The following is a 20,855-nucleotide window of genomic DNA, read 5'->3' as shown; positions in this document are numbered from 1 at the left end:
ACACACGCGAGGTTCCATCTCTTGAACATTCTTTTGCATCATACAACTTCCATTATTTCTGCATGCTGTTTGCATTAAATGTCTTCAGTCATTTCAATCCAGTCACCATAAATCATACTAAAAAAATACTTCTTCATGTTTCTTTAAATTACTTGCTCAATTTCATGTTTCAGTCTTTGGTTGTTTTATCCCTGCATCTCTCAAAGAACTATTTATTGTACACCTCATCACCTTGAGACAGTCTTTTGAAACATTAAAAGATAATCATCAGGTTAACCCTCATCTTCTTGCTTCCAAGGTGGACAAGGTGTGTGGATGTATGTATAATTACCTATTTGTCCTGTAAGGGGAGAGAGTTTTACACTAGAGGGGCCCCATCTCTTGAATTCTGTCTTGCAGTGTCTTACATTTCTGTCTCCTGTTTGCATTTATTATGTCTTCAGCTATTTTTCCATTCATCCATCACTCTTATATCATAAAAGTACTTTCTCATGTCTTCTTTCATAAGTTTCTTGCTAAATTTCATCTTATGGCCTCTGGTTGCTGTGTTTCTGCATCTTTCAAGGAACTGTTCAGTCTGCATCATTGATCTGTTTCAAGAACTTAATAAATTGTGGTCAGTCACCCCTCACTCTTCCATGGTGTGCAAATTCAAGAAATTAAGCCTTCCCCAGTAACTTTCCTCTGGACCTTCTCTGATACCTCTTTGTGCTTTTTAGGAGTGGCAACCAACCTTGAAAAGCACATTTTAGTTTAGGCCTTGTGTAGGATATGAATGCTTGCTAAATAATTCCTTATCCATATACATTGTGTGCATTTGTGTTTAATTACCTGTTTGTTATTACCTTTTAGTATTGTATGGGGAGGGACTTTTACAATTGTTTGATCTCTTGAACATTATCAAACAACTTAAATTTCTATGTGCTCTCTGCATTACACTCGTCTTCAGTCGTATTACTCCATTCACTCAATTTTCTTTAACAAACTTCTCTTTTAGTTTCATGTTTTGTAATTACCTGATTATGCTTAACTATTTGTGTGGTAAGGGGATGGAGTTCTACATAAAAGGTGGGTCCCTATCTTTTTGTTTTTCTCCTGTCATACATCTTTTTAAGCTTATGTATGCTGTCTATGTTCAGTTTCAATTGTTCAGTTTATTCCATTCATCCTCTCAACTTTACCTATCAATTAGCTGTCTCTATTAATTAGCGCATCTTAGATCTGGTACCATCTTTTTTTGCCTTTCTCTGGACCTTCTCTACAAATTCTTTGTGCTTTTTAAAAGTGCAGAGACCAAATTTGAAAGTGTGTGTGTGCTAGACTGTGAACAGTATAAAAATCAATTATGTGTGTAGATGGTTGTGTTGTTGGTAGGCATCAACTTTTCCGAGAATAGTATACATATGTCTCAGATTTGTTATGCTTTCAGTAAGCAATCCTTTAGAGTAGTTGTACTATTGTATTTATTTTTATAAAGATGGCAGCTTGACGAAAGATAAAATTTTGGTAGATGCCATTTTATTTATTCAATTTGCAGATAAAATCTGTTAGCTACTGCTGTTGTGTAGGATTGCCAGTCTTCCCTATGGATTTGATGATAATATTCTTGGAAGACTAATTTGTTTACTTAGGATAGAATACTTACATAAATTCACATTCTTCTCATCAGACAGATGCTTTATTTAAATTTTCACCTTATCCATATTTTTATGTGACTAGTATTGCATTCCCTTATGAATTTCACCTTTAAATAATGGACACAAATTTGTTGAAGATAGTAATATACATCTTAATGTCTATTTTTTGAAGAATATGCAGACTTTTATTCGTGAGAATTTGTCTCTGAATAGATCATGATGCATCATCAGTCACAAAGACATTCTTCGGTTTATGATAGGCTAATGTTGATTATATGAACAAAGACAATACTGTCATATAGAGTTTTATATTTCTGAATATATCTACTCTGTAAATAGGTTAAAAGATTTTTTAAGAAATTGTAGGTTTTAATCACTATTCATGCTGTCAATGTGTCGTTAACAGTAGTGACAGCTGATGTTTGTTGTGAGGTTTCCCTGTTAAGTGTTTTCTGATTGAAATTTTTCCTTTTTCAGTCAGCATGTATTTTTGATTGTGAAGGAGAAAAAACTGAAAGAGGGAACACTTAATTAGGAAAACAGGCACAACCAACACAGTCATATCTTTATAGTTTTGTAAAAATACAAAAGCAGAAATCTACATAGTTTTCTAAATTACATAAGTATAAAAGGCTATCCTAAAATTTAATGGGAAATGTTTTATTGGGTATAGAAGAGTATATAATGCATGATTACTTCTTATCCTATGATGCTTATAATAAAAAGAAATTTCTTATAAAAGGATTCTTGGAAGTACTTGAAAATTTTTTTGTTATTAATTCTATCCTGATGATAAACTGTACTCAGACAAGAGTTCAACCAGTCTTATTTTGTAAACCTATTGGGACCATAAAGATCCTCTTCCCCCATTGGGAATATTGAGTATTGCCTAACTGTTGTATCTGTTAAGTTTAGGCTACCTACATTCATCTTCAGTTATCCAAAATATGTGGGAAGATGTGTACATGCCTATGTCCCCCCCCACCCACACACACCCATCAAACACCTGGATATATAAACATTTATCATTCATATGATATTTGGTGACCAGAAAGGGACACCTTTTTTTTTTTTCCAAAAGAAGTAACAGAGAAGTGGGTCAGGTGAGAATATTCCCTCAAAGGCCCAGTCCTCTGTTCTTAACGCTACCTCGCTATCGCGGGAAATGGCGAATAGTATGAAAGAAAGAAAAGAAAGGGACAAATAGTAGCAAAGACATATCTGTATAATGTATGACAAAGAGGATATATGCATCAGAGGTGGAGGGAACGAGAAGTGGGAGACCAAATTGGAGGTGGAAAGATGGAGTGAAAAAGATTTTGAGTGATCGGGGCCTGAACATGCAGGAGGGTGAAAGGCGTGCAAGGCATAGAGTGAATTGAAATGATGTGGTATACCAGGGTCGACGTGCTGTCAATGGATTGAACCAGGGCATCTGAATCGTCTGGGGTAAACCATGGAAAGTTTTGTGGGGCCTGGATGTGGAAAGGGAGCTGTGGTTTCGACGTATTATACATGACAGCTAGAGACTGAGTGTGAACGAATGTAGCCTTTGGTGTCTTTTCCTAGCGCTACCTTGCACACATGCGGGGGAGGGGGGTTATCATTTCATGTTTGGCGGGGTGGTGACGGCAGACAGTATAATTATGTACATGTGTACATATGTATATGTCTGTGTGCGTATAGATATATGTATATGTTGAGATGTATAGGTATGTATATGTGCTGTGTGTAGACGTGTATGTATATACATGTGTATGTGGATGGGTTGGGCCATTCTTTCGTCTGTTTCCTTGCGCTACCTCACTGACGTGGGAGACAGTGACAAAGTATAATAATAATAATAAGAATACCCTTGGGGATAGGGGAGAAAGAATACTTCCCACATATTCCCTGTGTCGTAGAAGGCAACTAAAAGGGGAGGGGGGAGGGAATCCTCCCTTCTCGTTTTTAATTTTCCAAAAGAAGGAACAAAGAAGGGGGCCAAGTGAGGATTTCCCTCAAAGGCTCAGTCATCTGTTCTTAATGCTACCTTACTAATGCAGGAGATGTCAAAGTGTGAAAAAAAATATATATACATAAGGTTTGAGTTTGCTGAGTATTCCTGGGAAATTATATGGGTGAAGGCATGTGCAGAGCATCAGATTGGGGAAGAGCAGTGTGGTTTCAGAAGTGGTAGAGGATGTGTGGATCAGGTGTTTGCTTTGAAGAATGTACGTAAGAAATACTTAGAAAAACAAATAGATTTGTATGTAGCATTTATGGATCTGGAGAAGGCATATGATAGAGTTGATAGAGATGCTCTGTGGAAGGTATTAAGAGTATATGGTGTGGGAGGCAGGTTGCTAGAAGCAGTGAAAAGTTTTTATCGAGGATGTAAGGCATGTGTACGAGTAGGAAGAGAGGATAGTGATTGGATCCCAGTGAATGAAGGCAGCAAGTATGAATATGTACATGTGTATATATGTATATGTCTGTATGTATATTTATGTATACGTTGAAATGTGTCGGTATATATATGTGTGTGTGTGAACTTGTATGTATATACATGTGTATGTGGGTGGATTGGGCCATTCTTTCGTCTGTTTCCTTGTGCTACCTCGCTAATGCAGGAGACAGCCATAAAGTATAATAATGATAATACATAAATGTCCATACACGCACATACATGTTAACATATGCACATATACATACATATATACACATGTACATATTCATTGCTTGCCTTCATCCATTCGTGGCACAGCCTTGTCCCACAGGAAACAGCATTGCTACCACCTGCTTCAGTGAGGTAGCACCAGGAAAAGAAAAAGGGCCACATTCATTATTATATTTGGAGAGAGGGGCGAGTATGCAATCTGTAGTGGATGAGAGGGCCTGGGAAGTGAGTCAGTTGTTATTTACTGAAAATACAGTTCTAGTGGCTGATTTGGGTGAAAAACTGCAGAGGTTGGTGACTGAGTTTGGGAAAATGTGTGAAAGGAGAAAGTTGAAAGTGAATGTGAATAAAAGCAAATTTATAAAGTTCAGTGGGGTTGAGGGACAATTTAATTGGGATGTAAGTTTGAATGGAGAAAAATTGGAGGAAGTGAAGTGTTCTAGATATCTGGGAGTGGACTTAGCAGCAGATGGAACCATGGAAGTGAAAGTGAGTCACAGGATGGGGGAGGGGGCGAAGGTTCTGGAAGAGACGAAGAATGTGGAAGGAGAGAAAGTTATCTTGGAGAATAAAAATGGGTATGTTTGAAGGAATTGTAGTTCCGACAGTGTTATATGGTTGCAAGGCATGGGCTATAGATAGGGTTGTATGGAGGAGGGTGGATGCGTTGGAAATGAAATGATTAATTACAGTATGTGGTGTGAGGTGGTTTGACTGAATAGGTAATGAAAGCGTAAGAGAGATGTGTGGAAATAACAAGAGTGTGGTTGAGAGAGCAGAAGAGAGTGTGTCGAAATGGTTTGGACATATGGAGAGAATGAGTGAGGAAAGATTGACAAAGAGGGTATATGTGTCAGAGGTGGAGGGAACTATTAGTGGGAGACCAAAGTGGAGGTGGAAGGATGGAATGAAAAAGATTATGAGCGATTGGGGCCTAAACATACAGGAGGGTGAGAGGCGTGCAATGAATAGAGTGAATTGGAATGGTGTGGTATAACGGGGATTGATGTGCCGTCAATGGACGGCACATGAAATGTCTTGGGTAAACCATGGAAAGGTCTGTGAGGACTGGGTGCGGATAGGGAGCTGTGGTTTCGGTGCATTGCATATGACAGCTAGAGACTGAGTGTGAATGAATGTGACCTTTTCTTTTGTCTGTTTTCCTGGTGCTACCTCATTGAAGCATTGGGTAGCGATGCTGTTAACTGTGAGGCAGGGTAGTGCCAGGAATGGGTGAAGGCAAGCATGAATATGTACATGTGTATATATCTGTTTATGTGTAAATGTTCATACCTGATTGCAGTTTCCCACACTGGGAAGGTAGTGCATGGAACAAAGAAAGTAAGGCTGTGTCTTTTCACATACATTCTTTAGTTGTCATGTGTAATGCACCAAAACCACAGCTCCCTATCCACAAGGTGGCCCCACAAAACTTTCTATGGTTTACCCCAAATGCTTCACATACCTTGCTCCAGTCCACTGACCCCTGCATACTACATCAGTCCAGTTCACTGTATCCCATGGATACCTTTCACTCTCCTGCACTTTCAGGCCCTGATCACTCAAAATCTTTTACACTCCATCCTTGCACCTCCAGTTTGGTCTATCCCTTCTTGTTTCCTCCACATGACACATATACTTACTATGTTAACCTCTCCTCACTCATTCCCTCCATATGTCCAAACCATTGCAGCACACCTTCTTCAGCTCTCTCAACCACACTCATTTTATTACCACAACTCTCTCGTACCATTTTATTACTTATGTGATCAAACCCCTACACCACATACTGTCCTAAAACATTTCATTTCCAACACATCTACCCTTGTCTGCACATCCCCATGCCTTATAGCCATATATCATTGTGACTCTACTATACCTTCAGACATACCGTTTTAGCCCTCCCAGATAATGACCTCTCTTTCCACACTTTCTTTAGTGATCCTAGAAACCTTGCCCCTTCACTCACCTAACTTCTGCTTCCATAGTTCCATTAGCCACCATGTCCACTAAGTGGTATCTGAAACACTTTATGTCCTCCAGTTTTTCTCCTTTCAAATTCACACCCCAACTAACCTGTCCCTCAACCTTACTTTTATTCCATTTACTCCTAAGTTCCTTCTTCACAATCTATCAGACTCATTCACAAACTTTTGCAGTTTCTCACTCAAATCTGCCACCAGTATTGTATCATAAGTGAACAGCAACTGACTCACTTCCTAAGACCCCCTCATCCCCTACAGACTGAATACTTGCCCCTCTCTTCAATGCTTTTGCATTTACCTCCCTTACCACCCCATCCATAGACAAACAGCCATGGTGACATCACACACTCCTGTCCGTAGACCACTTTTCTCTTGGAATCAGAATCACTCACTCTCCTCTCTTTCCACCCATGCACATGCCTTTCACACTTGATAAAGACTCCCCACAGATTCTAAACGCTTTTCTCCCTCACCATGTAAGACCTTCCTTAGGGGCATCTCAATCAACTATCATATGCTTTCTCAAATCCATGAATGCTACATACAAATCCTTTTGTTTCTCACACATTCTTCAGTGCAAATACCTGATCTACACACTCTCTACCACTTATGAAACCACACTTTTCCTCCCCGTCCTGATGAACTGTGCATGCCTTTACCCTCTCAATTACTACCCTCCCATACAATAACTTTTTTTAATACATGTCCACCATCTGTTTCCAGGAAACAGATGAGGAAAGACCCATCCACTCATATACTGTACATAAATGCACATAAACCTATATATACATATACACTTGTACATATTCATACTTGCTTGTCTTTATCCATTCCCAGCACCACCCTGCCCTGCAGGAAACAGCATCGCCACCCCCTGTGATAACAAGGTAGTGTCTGGAGACAGACAAAGAAAGGCCATATCTGCTCACACTGATTCTCTAGCTGTCGTGTATAATGCACCAAAACCACAGCTCCCTTTCCATGGTTCAGTCCATTGACAGCAAGTCAACCCAACCACATTGTTCCAATTCACTCTATTGCGTGCATGTCCTTCACCCTCCTGTTCAGGTCCCGATTGCTTGAAATCTTTTTCACTCCATCCATCTACCTCCAATTTGGTCTCCTGCTTCTTGTTCCTTCCACCTCTGACACATAAATCCTCTATGTCAACCTTTCCTCAATCATTCTCTCCATATGCACTACCCATTTCAACAAAACCTCTTCTGCTATCTCTCAACTAGTATTTTTATTTCCACATATCTATCTTACTCTTTCATTACTTACTTGATCAAACCACCTCACACCAGATACTGTCCCCAGACATTTAATTTCAACACATCCACCCTCCTCCTCACTGTATTATCTATAGCCCATGCCTCACATCTATATAATATTACTAGTTGGGACTACTATATACTTTTTTGTACTTGATCACTGTTTCCCTTGTTAGCAAGGAAGTGCAAAAGAACAGATAGAAAAAGGCTGGATTTGCTCACATCTATTCTCTAACTCTCACATATAGTGCATCGAAACCACAGTTCCCTACCCACAACCAGGCCACTTACCCATTTTTGCCCTCCCAGATAATGTTCTCTCTTTCCATACAATATTCAGCACTTCCTGAACCCGTCTCTCACCTTATGACTCAATTCTGCTTCTATGGTTCCATTTGCTGTCATGTCCACTCCAGATATCTAAAACACTTTACTTCTATCAATTTTTCTCCATTCAAACTCATACCCCAACTAACGTTTCTCTCAACCCTGCTGATCCTAATAACATTGCTTTTATTCACATTTACTCTCAGCTCTCCTTTTACACACACTTCAAACTCAGTCACCAGCTTCTTTAGTTTTCCACTCAAATCAGCTAACAGTGCTGTATCATCAGCATACAACAACTGACTCACTTCCCAGCCCCTCCCATCATCAACAGACTGCATATTCACCCCTTTCTCCAAGCCTTTCGTATTTACCTCCCTCACCATCCTATCCATAAACAAACTGAAAAACAATCCTGCTGCAGACCAACCTTCATTTGGAACCTTTACTCTCCTCTCTTCCTATTTATACAAAAGCCTTACACCCTTGATAACAACTTCTTATTGCTTCTAGCAGCTTTCCTCTCTTACCATATAATCTTAAGACCTTCCACAAAGTGTCTCTGTCTACCCTATCATATGCCATCTCCAGATCCATAAGTGCTACATACAAATCCACGTTTTTCTAAGTATTTTTCATGTCCTTTAGCACTTCTGAAACCAAACTGTTCCTCCCCATTCTAATGCTCTGTATATGCCTTCACCCTCTCATACAACTTACCAGGTATACTCAACAAACATGTACTCCTGTAGTTTGAACACTTACCTTTATACAATGGTACTATACATCCATAATGCCAATCCTCAGGCACCTCAACAGGATCCATACATACACTGATTATCCTTTCCAACCAATCAACAACACAGTCACCCCCTAGCATCCCTCTACCAAACCATTCTTCAGGACTCTCTCACTTCATGTACCATCACAACCAAAACACCCTGTCTGCCATTCTATCTATCTTTATCTCTGACACCTGTTCTCAGCTGGAACTCCCTAAAGGGGGTGGCCACGACAATAGTCTCCATACTTAGTAAACTCCGGTGCACACTGCTTCTTAGCCTTTACTGCCACACCCTTATCAGGCCACTGGCAGAGGGCAATGCTAGTGCAGAGTTTAGAGAGGCTCCTACCTAATATTCCTGTCTAAAAGTTCGTACCTACTACTACTATCTACTGCTCCAACCACTGTGCCTAAGGGCAGGGTTAGTGCATAGTGCTAACCGGAAGAAAATATAGAGTTATGAAGAATGAGCTGTGTGAGTTAAGTGTTGTCAAGTGTTATATGGTACAAGGAGAGATTGCATGTTTGTGGAAAGACTGTCAGAAGTCCATGTTTGGGTGAGGCAGAAAGAAATGGCAGCTAACTGGATCAGAGGAGTGCTGTCACTAACCCTCCTGATACCCAGGTGGGTACTACTGACAATATACCTCCCTGGTTATTGGCTGCCTCCCAGTTAATACTTACTATGCCACTCTATCAGAAAACATAGTCCTTCAAAATACTCACTCCGTCTCCTCCTCACTTCATCACTAGTTATCACTTCCCCTTTTGCTCCCTTCATCAATGTTCCCATTTATTCTCTTGTCTTTCACACATTATTTATTACCTTCTTCCAATTGTCTTTTTATTCTCCCTAAATTTTACTGACACTTGCTTCCGTCCAACTCTCATTTGCCCTCTTTTTCAACCACTGCATCTTCCTCGTGACCTCTTGCTGTTTTCTCTTATATATTTCCCAGTCATTTGCACTCCTATGTAAGTACAGCCCCAAAACCTCTCTTTTCTTTTTCACTTGCAACTTTACTTCTTCATCCCATCACTCATTACCCTTTCTAATCTGCCCATCTTCCACCTTTTGCATGGCACATGCATCTCGTGCACATGGCATCACTGTTTCTGTAAATATACCATTTCTCACTCCTCTCACCTTTTGCCATTCTCCACTCAATCTCTACTGGTGTTTCTTCACAAGTCTCCTTTCCAAGCTCACTCACTCTCACCACTTTTCTCTCCCATTGAACCATGGGAGCTGGGATGATTTATAGGGTGGGTGAGAAGGTAAATGTCCTGGGCACAATGAGAAATGTGTGGAGAGAGTGATCACTATCTGGGAAGTCAAAGATAGGCATGTTTGATGGTATAATAGTCCTGAAGGTGTTGTATGGATACAAGGAGTGGGTTTTAGATGCTGATGTACAAAAGAGGGGGAAGGAGTTGGAAATTAAATGTTTGAGGTCAATATGTGGTGTGAAGAGGGTTGATAGAGTTATGATAGGAGATGAGAGGTGTGGTAATAAGAGTATGGTTGAGAGAGCTGAAATTGTAAAAACATAAGGAGAGAATAAGTGAGGGGAGACTGACAAAGAGGGTATTATAGGTCAGAATTGGAGGAAACACGAACGAGGAGGAGACTGAACTGGAGATGGAAGGGCAATGTGGAAAAGGTTTTGAACATACAAGAAGGTATAAGGTGTGTGTGTGTGTAGTGTGGATGTGTTGTGAACTAGGGAATATGAAGTAGTTTAGAAAACCATTGAAAGGTCTGTGGGGCCTGGTTTAGAAAGAGGTTTGTGGTTCTGGTGCTTTACATATGACATAAACTCACCAAAGCAAGAAACAGCAAACAAATAAGAAAAACTATATATATTCATTTATTACGACCAAAAATACCCAAGACCAATCTAGGAGCTCCTGCAGCTTCAGGGCTTTGCTATGTCTCTTAGCAGGAAAATCATACACTCCTTTTGGGTAAGAAGTTCTTTGACAAGACTGTACTCCCAGTGAGAGCTTTGCGTAAGATGACTTTTCACTTAAGGTGTAACTTCATATATATATATATATATATTTTATTTATTTATTTTATTTTGCTTTGTCGCTGTCTCCCGCGTTTGTGAGGTAGCGCAAGGAAACAGACGAAAGAAATGGCCGAACCCACCCCTATACACATGTATATACACACACGTCCACACACGCAAATATACATACCTATACATCTCAATGTACACATATATATACACACACAGACACATACATATATACCCATGCACACAATTCACACTGTCTGCCTTTATTCCTTCCCACCTCGCCACACATGGAATACCATCCCCCTCCCCCCTCATGTGTGCGGGGTAGCGCTAGGAAAAGACAACAAAGGCCTCATTTGTTCACACTCAGTCTCTAGCTGTCATGCAATAATGCCCGAAACCACAGCTCCCTTTCCACATCCAGGCCCCACACAGCTTTCCATGGTTTACCCAAGATGCTTCACATGCCCTGATTCAATCCACTGACAGCACGTCAACCCCGGTATATCACATCGATCCAATTCACTCTATTCCTTGCCTGGCTTTCACCCTCCTGCATGTTCAGGCCCCGATCACTCAAAATTTTTTTCACTCCATCTTTCCACCTCCAATTTGGTCTCCCACTTCTCCTCGTTCCCTCCACCTCCGACACATATATCCTCTTGGTCAATCTTTCCTCACTCATTCTCTCCATGTGCCCAAACCATTTCAAAACACCCTCTTCTGCTCTCTCAACCACGCTCTTTTTATTTCCACACATCTCTCTTACCCTTACATTACTTACTCGATCAAACCACCTCACACCACACATTGTTCTCAAACATCTCATTTCCAGCACCTCCACCCTCCTGCGCACAACTCTATCCATAGCCCACGCCTCGCAACCATACAACATTGTTGGAACCACTATTCCTTCAAACATACCCATTTTTGCTTTCCGAGATAATGTTCTCGACTTCCACACATTCTTCAAGGCTCCCAGGATTTTCGCCCCCTCCCCCATCCTATGATTCACTTCCGCTTCCTTGGTTCCATCCGCTGCCAGATATCTAAAACACTTTACTTCCTCCAGTTTTTCTCCATTCAAACTTACCTCCCAATTGACTTGACCCTCAACTCTACTGTACCTAATAACCTTCCTCTTATTCACATTTCTCTTAACTTTCTTCTTTCACACACTTTACCAAACTCAGTCACCAGCTTCTGCAGTTTCTCACATGAATCAGCCACCAGCGCTGTATCATCAGCGAACAACAACTAACTCACTTCCCAAGCTCTCTTATCCACAACAGACTTCATACTTGCCCCTCTTTCCAAAACTCTTGCATTCACCTCCCTAACAACCCCATCCATAAACAAATTAAACAACCATGGAGACATCACACACCCCTGCCGCAAACCTACATTCACTGAGAACCAATCACTTTCCTCTCTTCCTACACGTACACATGCCTTACATCCTCAATAAAAACTTTTCACTGCTTCTAACAACTTGCTACCCGTGTACACCATATATTCTTAATACCTTCCACAGAGCATCTCTATCAACTCTATCATATGCCTTCTCCAGATCCATAAATGCTACATACAAATCCATTTGCTTTTCTAAGTATTTCTCACTTACATTCTTCAAAGTAAACACCTGATCCACACATCCTCTACCACTTCTGAAACCACACTGCTCTTCCCCAATCTGATGCTCTGTACATGCCTTCACCCTCTCAATCAATACCCTCCCATATAATTTACCAGGAATACTCAACAAACTTATACCTCTGTAATTTGAGCACTCACTCTTATCCCCTTTGCCTTTGTACAATGGCACTATGCACGCATTCCGCCAATCCTCAGGCACCTCACCATGAGTCATACATACATTAAATAACCTTACCAACCAGTCAACAATACAGTCACCCCCTTTTTCAATAAATTCCACTGCAATACCATCCAAACCTGCTGCCTTGCCGGCTTTCATCTTCCACAAAGCTTTTACTACCTCTTCTCTGTTTACCAACTCATTTTCCCTAACCCTCGCACTTTGCACACCACCTCGACCAAAACACCCTATATATATATATATATATATATATATATATATATATATATATATATATATATATGCCCTGGATTGAACCAGGGCATGTGAAGCATCTGGATAGTTCTGTGGGGCCTGGATGTGGAAAGGGAGCTGTGGTTTCAGTGCATTATTACATGACAGCTAGAGACTGAATGTGAACGAATGGGACCTTTGTTGTCTTTTCCTTGCGCTACCTCGCACACATGAGGGGGGAGGGGGTTGTTATTTCATGTGTGGCGAGGTGGCGATGGGAATGAATAAAGGCAGGCAGTATGAATTATGTACATGTGTATATAATAGGGATAGGGGAGAAAGAATACTTCCCACGTATTCCCTGCGTGTCGTAGAAGGCGACTAAAAGGGGAGGGAGCGGGTGGCTGGAAATCCTCCCCTTTCTTGTTTTTTTTTTTTTTTTTTTTTTAATTTTCTATAAGAAGGAACAGAGAAGGGGGTCAGGTGAGGATATTCCCTCTAAGGCCCAGTTCTCTGTTCTTAACGCTACCTCGCTAACGCGGGAAATGGCAAATAGTATAAAAAAAAAAAAAAAAAGTATATATATGTATATGATTGTGTTTTTTTTTTTTTTTTTTATACCTCGTCGCTGTCTCCCGCGGTTGCGAGGTAGCGCAAGGAAACAGACGAAAGAAATGGCCCAACCCCCCCATACACATGTACATACACACGTCCACACACGCAAATATACATACCTACACAGCTTTCCATGGTTTACCCCAGATGCTTCACATGCCTTGATTCAATCCACTGACAGCACGTCAACCCCTGTATACCACATCGCTCCAATTCACTCTATTCCTTGCCCTCCTTTCACCCTCCTGCATGTTCAGGCCCCGATCACACAAAATCCTTTTCACTCCATCTTTCCACCTCCAATTTGGTCTCCCTCTTCTCCTCGTTCCCTCCACCTCAGACACATATATCCTCTTGGTCAATCTTTCCTCACTCATTCTCTCCATGTGCCCAAACCATTTCAAAACACCCTCTTCTGCTCTCTCAACCACGCTCTTTTTATTTCCACACATCTCTCTTACCCTTACGTTACTTACTCGATCAAATCACCTCACACCACACATTGTCCTCAAACATCTCATTTCCAGCACCTCCATCCTCCTGCGCACAACTCTATCCATAGCCCACGCCTCGCAACCATACAACATTGTTGGAACCACTATTCCTTCAAACATACCCATTTTTGCTTTCCGAGATAATGCTCTCGACTTCCACACATTCTTCAAGGCTCCCAGGATTTTCGCCCCCTCCCCCACCCTATGATTCACTTCCGCTTCCATGGTTCCATCCACTGCCAGATCCACTCCCAGATATCTAAAACACTTTACTTCCTCCAGTTTTTCTCCATTCAAACTTACCTCCCAATTGACTTGACCCTCAACCCTACTGTACCTAATAACCTTGCTCTTATTCACATTTACTCTTAACTTTCTTCTTTCACACACTTTACCAAACTCAGTCACCAGCTTCTGTAGTTTCTTACATGAATCAGCTGTCTTCCGCGTTAGTGAGGTAGCGCAAGGAAACAGACTGAAGAATGGCCCAACCCACCCACATACACACATATATTAATACACATCCACACACGCAAGTATACATACCTTTACATCTCAACATATACATATATATACACACAATCAGTTGTTGTTCGCTGATGATACAGCGCTGGTGGCGGATTCATGTGAGAAACTGCAGAAGCTGGTGACGGAGTTTGGTAAAGTGTGTGGAAGAAGAAAGTTAAGAGTAAATGTGAATAAGAGCAAGGTTATTAGGTACAGTAGGGTTGAGGGTCAAGTCAATTGGGAGGTGAGTTTGAATGGAGAAAAACTGGAGGAAGTGAAGTGTTTTAGATATCTGGGAGTGGATCTGTCAGCGGATGGAACCATGGAAGCGGAAGTGGATCATAGGGTGGGGGAGGGGGCGAAAATTTTGGGAGCCCTGAAAAATGTGTGGAAGTCGAGAACATTATCTCGGAAAGCAAAAATGGGTATGTTTGAAGGAATAGTGGTTACAACAATGTTGTATGGTTGCGAGGCGTGGGCTATGGATAGAGTTGTGTGCAGGAGGGTGGAGGTGCTGGAAATGAGATGTTTGAGGACAATGTGTGGTGTGAGGTGGTTTGATCGAGTAAGTAATGTAAGGGTAAGAGAGATGTGTGGAAATAAAAAGAGCGTGGTTGAGAGAGCAGAAGAGGGTGTTTTGAAATGGTTTGGGCACATGGAGAGAATGAGAGAGGAAAGATTGACCAAGAGGATATATGTGTCGGAGGTGGAGGGAACGAGAGAAGTGGGAGACCAAATTGGAGGTGGAAAGATGGAGTGAAAAAGATTTTGAGTGATCGGGGCCTGAACATGCAGGAGGGTGAAAGGCAAGCAAGGAATAGAGTGAATTGGATCGATGTGGTATACCGGGGTTGACGTGCTGTCAGTGGATTGAATCAGGGCATGTGAAGCGTCTTGGGTAAACCATGGAAAGTTGTGTGGGGCCTGGATGTGGAAAGGGAGCTGTGGTTTCTGGCATTATTGCATGACAGCTAGAGACTGAGTGTGAACGAATGAGGCCTTTGTTGTCTTTTCCTAGCGCTACCTCGCACACATGAGGGGGGAGGGGGATGGTATTCCATGTGCGGCGAGGTGGTGATGGGAATGAATAAAGGCAGACAGTGTGAATTGTGTGCATGGGTATATATGTGTGTGTCTGTGTGTGTATATATATGTGTACATTGAGATGTATAGGTATGTATGTTTGCGTGTGTGGACGTGTGTGTACATACATGTGTATGGGGGTGGGTTGGGCCATTTCTTTCGTCTGTTTCCTTGCGCTGCCTCGCAAACGTGGGAGACAGTGACAAAGCAAAATAAATATAAATAAATAAATATATATATGAACTTTGATGTACAAGGATTTGATGCTCTTCCATATTTTCATTTCCTTATGTTTTGGTAATCATTATCCTTGGTAAACATATTGTATCCCTCGCTTATATAACATGGCATTACCTACTGCAACCGTACTTGTAGTATGATTTACAGAGCATGATATTTTGTGTAACTTTTACAAGAAAACCAATTAAGGTTACAATATTCCTATGTAAGGTTTGTGCGAGGAATCTGAATATACTCAACACTGTTGTATTATGTACACTGTGAGTTTTACTGTTGCTCTTTTCTTGTGAGAAAACACATTGAAGAAAAATTAAGATTATGTATAGAACTTATTTACCTGTTGAGAAAACAGAAATAAATGTATGTGAGATATCTCTGTTTTTCATTTGCAGTTTTTACTAAAATTAAATTGATGCATGAGCAATGAGTACCTAGGTTACAGAGGTGAATAATATGAGTTAATCTCAAAACTTGAATGTTACTATATGCTAAATGGCATTGTGAACTTGGTAGTACAGTCACTGAAGAAATTTGGCTAAATTTGTGAAAGCCTTGTATGTAATTAATACATGAACCTATAGCAAATGTAAATAAATTGTAATATATATTTGAGAAGCTACAACCCTTGCAGTAACAAATACATAAAACCTTTAATATTACAACTTAAGTTCAAAGTGGAAGCAACCAGAATACAGCAGTACCATAGTTTAAAATACTAATTAACCCTGCACTGGATTTAACCATCTCCACTTTTAACTGGACCAATAAAATTTGAGGCAATTCAACAAACCAACCTAACTGCTGGCTGTAAAATGAAACTGACACAGTGTTAAGGTGTTGAACTAACACATCTGTCTTTGAGACTAAACAGAAAAGTTCCTAGATACAAAAGTAAAGAATCATCACAGTTGATACACACACCCAAAGCTTTAGACACATAATTAAACACAAGCCTTAATTATAACTGGAGATTATGATTGTGGGTTAAAGGAACACAACCTCTAAGCTTCAAAGAGAAGTATAAGCCCCTGCAATCGAACTAAAAAACTGAAATTAAAGACCTTGGCAGCTGGGTGACAAGTATTCATTCCAGCCAACAAACAGAAGTGATTTTAGCAAGACTCAAAACATGATACACAAGACTGAATCATGAGAGGTTATAGTCAGATCAACTGGTCGTGTGGTGAAAGTAACTTTACTATTTAAGGCATTAAGAAAAATACTCAATTCCTTCCAAAATACTTGAGCGTATATGAAAGTAGTTGTGTTATATTCATTTAATGAGTATTTTGATAAATACTACTTGGTAAATGTGAGAATAGAAACCTGTAACTATTTCTCCACAAGCCAGACTTTCAGCATACTACTATAGTTGTGACAAACTCAGTAATGTAGTATTTTCAACCATTACCTTCATGTGCTCTAAAAACTTTTCCAAAGACTGAAACATTAAGAAAACTTAGTAGGCTGGTAGGCACCTAACAACCAGGGATGTACAATATCAGTACTACCTGCCTGAGTGTCAGAGAGGGTTAGAGACAGGTGCATAATGAGCTAACACTTAAGCAGATGTCAAGTTGCACACTCCTCTGACCCAGGTTGCTGTCTTTTCTTTTGGCCTCACCCATGAATGGACTACTGGCCATTTTTTCATAAACATACAATATCTCTTTGTCAGACATTACACCTGTCAATACTTAACTCACACAACTCGCTTTTCATAACTTAATTTTTCTGTGGTAAGCACTATGAGCTAGCCTTGCTTCTGGTAAAATGGTAGGAGCAGTATAGAAGAAGTAGGTAGGAACATTTAGGTAGGAATATTTAGGCGGGAGCATTAGGTGGAAACAGGTAGAGGGTGTAAAGATTAGGCAAGAGCATTAGGTAGTAGTAGTCAGTATGAAATTATGTAAGAGTCTCTGCAAATACTGCCAAGAGTTTCTCTATGCCAGTGGCCTGTTAGGGAAGAGGCACTAATTGCTCATAAGCGACATTGGAGTTCACTAGTTACGGAGACTCTACTGCCATGGCCACCCTTGTGGAAGTTAAATGGGAACAGGCATCTGAGATATACATAGATTGAGTAGTAGATTTGTCTAGTTCATAACAGTTTAAAAGTGTTTACTTCCATGATAAACATTACTGGTGTATGCATTTGTGTATTTGAACAATGATCTATACATATTTCTAATATTCCATGAGAGAAATAAGAACTATATAAGCATCAGAGCTTATAAGCAGTGCTGACAAGTGATAAGCAAGACCTTTGCATATCACTGCTACTGACAAATGAGATACACAAGAAATGTGACGGCAAAATATTAGGTTAATTGTTTTTTGGATAAGTATCTACTTTTACATTATATGGTATTAATCTATAAGCTCATTTATATTTCTACATTTCTAAAAACAGCTGCATACTTCAGGAAAAATGGTCTAACCACTATTGAAAAGTACATTGAATCATCTATGCTGACCTCTATACTTCATTAAGCAATAGTAATCTCTTCACTCGATTTATATTAAAAGCTCTTGGATGTAAATATATCCAATCAATACCAATAAACATTGGTGTGATCAAGTTGTATGGTGTGGAGTTTAGTCAGTATAAACATATCCTCTGATATCCTGCCCACACTTTTAAACCAACCGACCTTACCCTCTCAAACCAACCGACCTTACCCTCTATCTTAATGAGAAAGATGTAGTTTCTAATTATATTCATATCATTTACCACTATCAGTGTGGCTGTGTATGATATCTGAGTAGTCGAAAAACAAGATGAAAAGAGACAAAGAATGTCATCTCCATCTTCCTGTTAAATCAAGACTTGTCAAACACAACATTCACAAGCCGCTCCAGGCATTCACTTATAACTGGACCAGGCCTAAACAAAGTAATAAATATTCATGTATTTTTTGTTACCTTTGATTGCTACTGGTATTCCATAATTTCTCTGCTTTTTTTTCATGAAATTTTTTGACCATGCCCACTGTTTAGGAGTTAAAGGCATAAGAGATTTATAAGACAGAACTTACAAGTTTAAGCAAAGCACAACAGGCAATGGGATGATTATGAATGTAAAGAACAAACTAATAAAGACGAACAATATATAAAGCCCGAAAAGCCAAAACAAGTTTATCAATAGATTAATGGTTTCATCCACTGCCATGATACATAATGTATCTTAAAAAAATCAGTGATATCCTTAATACTTATGGGTCACTTAAGCCACCTAATGACTTGTTACCCAAATACAGTACATCTAAGCTAAGATGGAAGTTAGGGGAAGTCTGTTAATAACTACCAGTCATAAGAAGATATGATTAATACTACTTTCCTAAAGTCTATACAATTTATTGTCTAATACTGTTTGTATCACTTACATTAGGTACATGAAACCAAATACTATATCTATATGATGTAAAGTAAAAATATTAAACCTAATACAACATTAATGACAAGTATCATCTTAATGTACAATGCAAGCTCCAAAAACTACAATAAAAACTGGCAACATTTCTGAAGTGTGTTTCAACCCATGAGCTATACTGAGTCTCTAAATAACTGTAAAGCTTCTGTCAAAAGTTACTACGAGCACAGAGCAAATAATACGAGGGTCTGAAAATAATAAAATCATTTCATCAATCCTAAGTAGCTTTAGCTTGTAATTCATCTTAGTGATGACTTTAACTCTATGAGAATTCAATATCACTTGTAAAATCAATTCATGAAGCATATATATCTTCAAAATAAAAAGCTAGGAGAATTCTATATCACTTGTAAAATCAATTCATGAAGCATATATATCTTCAAAATAAAAAGCTAGGAGAATTCTATAACACTTGTAAAATCAATTCATGAAGCATATATATCTTCAAAATAAAAAGCTATGAGAATTCAATATCACTTGTAAAATCAATTCATGAAGCATATATATCTTCAAAATAAAAAGCAATGATAATGGGAAAACCTGAACCCTGCATAACTTATATCACTTGTATCTTGAGGTTTATGAGCATTCTTGCAAACAACCAACATGAGCAAACTCACCAGCCTTGGTAATTATCAAAGTTCCCTCAGCTTCTTGAAAGTAATCCCTAGAGATGAAAATATATAAACCACAGCTAGTTACAGACATGTTATCCACAGAGATCAAATATATAAACTACAGCTAGTTACAGACATGTTATCCCCAGAGATCAAGTATATAAACTAAATCTAGCTACAAACATGTTTTGTAAAATACAACTTATTCATCTTACAATAATTTTTCAAAACCATTCTGCCTTTCCAAGTGAAAGTATATTCAGATTTTATTGCTCAAATATCAATGACCAAAATTCTTTCAAACATTTCTAATGGAGTCTGATGAAGCCATGTCTTACAGGGATACATTTTCCTTGGACCTAAGGATGACTAACATAATGCAAGCATATTACATTTAATAACACAAGAAAATCTCTTCTCTTTGGAATTAGAAAACTGGCCCAACATAAAATATATTTTCCTATGTCTTGAGGGACTACTGACAGGTAAAAAATCAAGTAATGAAAATCTCAATGAATCATTGAACCACCATCCTTTAAATATGGGAAATGCTGTTAAATTAAATCAAATTAGTAAATAGCTCTGAATGGCTTTTATCATCACATAATTTACCTTCCCATTCAAAAATCTCATTTCATTACATGTAGGGTGGATGTGTGATATGGTACAGCCAAAAAACTTTATAACTGTTACTTGTCTTATACATGGGAAGATAATATGACTTAATATCTATGTAAAAAGCAATTACCTATTCATATCCCTCTCTTATATTGACCAGTTTTACATTAATTCAAAATACATCATTAATCTTACCCTGAGTCCTAACCTAACACTATGCAGCACCTATAATTTTATAAACTGCAAGACATCTTATAAAAAAAAAGTTAAAGTCCAACAATCTCAATTTCAAGGAAAGGAAAATTTTCCCAATGCTTATACAGAGAAATCTGAAATATCCATTGTCCCACAGCTCGTTAAAGAGAGAAGTGTGTATTCAGAACGATATTGAAGTTTTAATGAGACTTCTAAGTTACTGTGACGGAGGCTAGTTTTTAACAGCAATCCTCTGACAATTATGTCTCTCAGATCAGGTATAAGGTCTCAAAAGAGGGGTTATGCAGACCAT

The 20,855-nt window shown here is 39.3% G+C and overlaps 2 protein-coding genes across 3 annotated transcripts in view; both read right to left on the bottom strand.

Annotated features, from left to right (window-relative positions):
• The window catches only part of Prosbeta6 (proteasome beta6 subunit), a 71,803-nt gene extending 51,337 nt beyond the window's left edge, over positions 1-20,466 (bottom strand). Inside the window, exon 1 of the mRNA XM_071694335.1 lies at positions 19,733-20,466. The gene's annotated coding sequence lies outside the window, so the exon portion shown is untranslated. The remainder of the gene's footprint in view (positions 1-19,732) is intronic.
• LOC139766118 (sedoheptulokinase-like) overlaps positions 1,929-20,855 on the bottom strand; it is a 65,016-nt gene continuing 46,089 nt past the window's right edge. The window contains exon 12 of one of the 2 annotated variants that reach the window (XR_011716804.1): positions 1,929-2,148. The gene's annotated coding sequence lies outside the window, so the exon portion shown is untranslated. The remainder of the gene's footprint in view (positions 2,149-20,855) is intronic. The other variant, XR_011716800.1, reaches the window with a different exon arrangement.

Source organism: Panulirus ornatus, chromosome 57 (assembly GCF_036320965.1).
Source record: "Panulirus ornatus isolate Po-2019 chromosome 57, ASM3632096v1, whole genome shotgun sequence".
NCBI classification, from domain to species: Eukaryota; Metazoa; Arthropoda; class Malacostraca; order Decapoda; family Palinuridae; genus Panulirus; species Panulirus ornatus.
The sequence above is the reverse complement of the archived record's forward strand: the minus strand, read 5'-3'. Positions and strand labels throughout refer to the sequence as shown.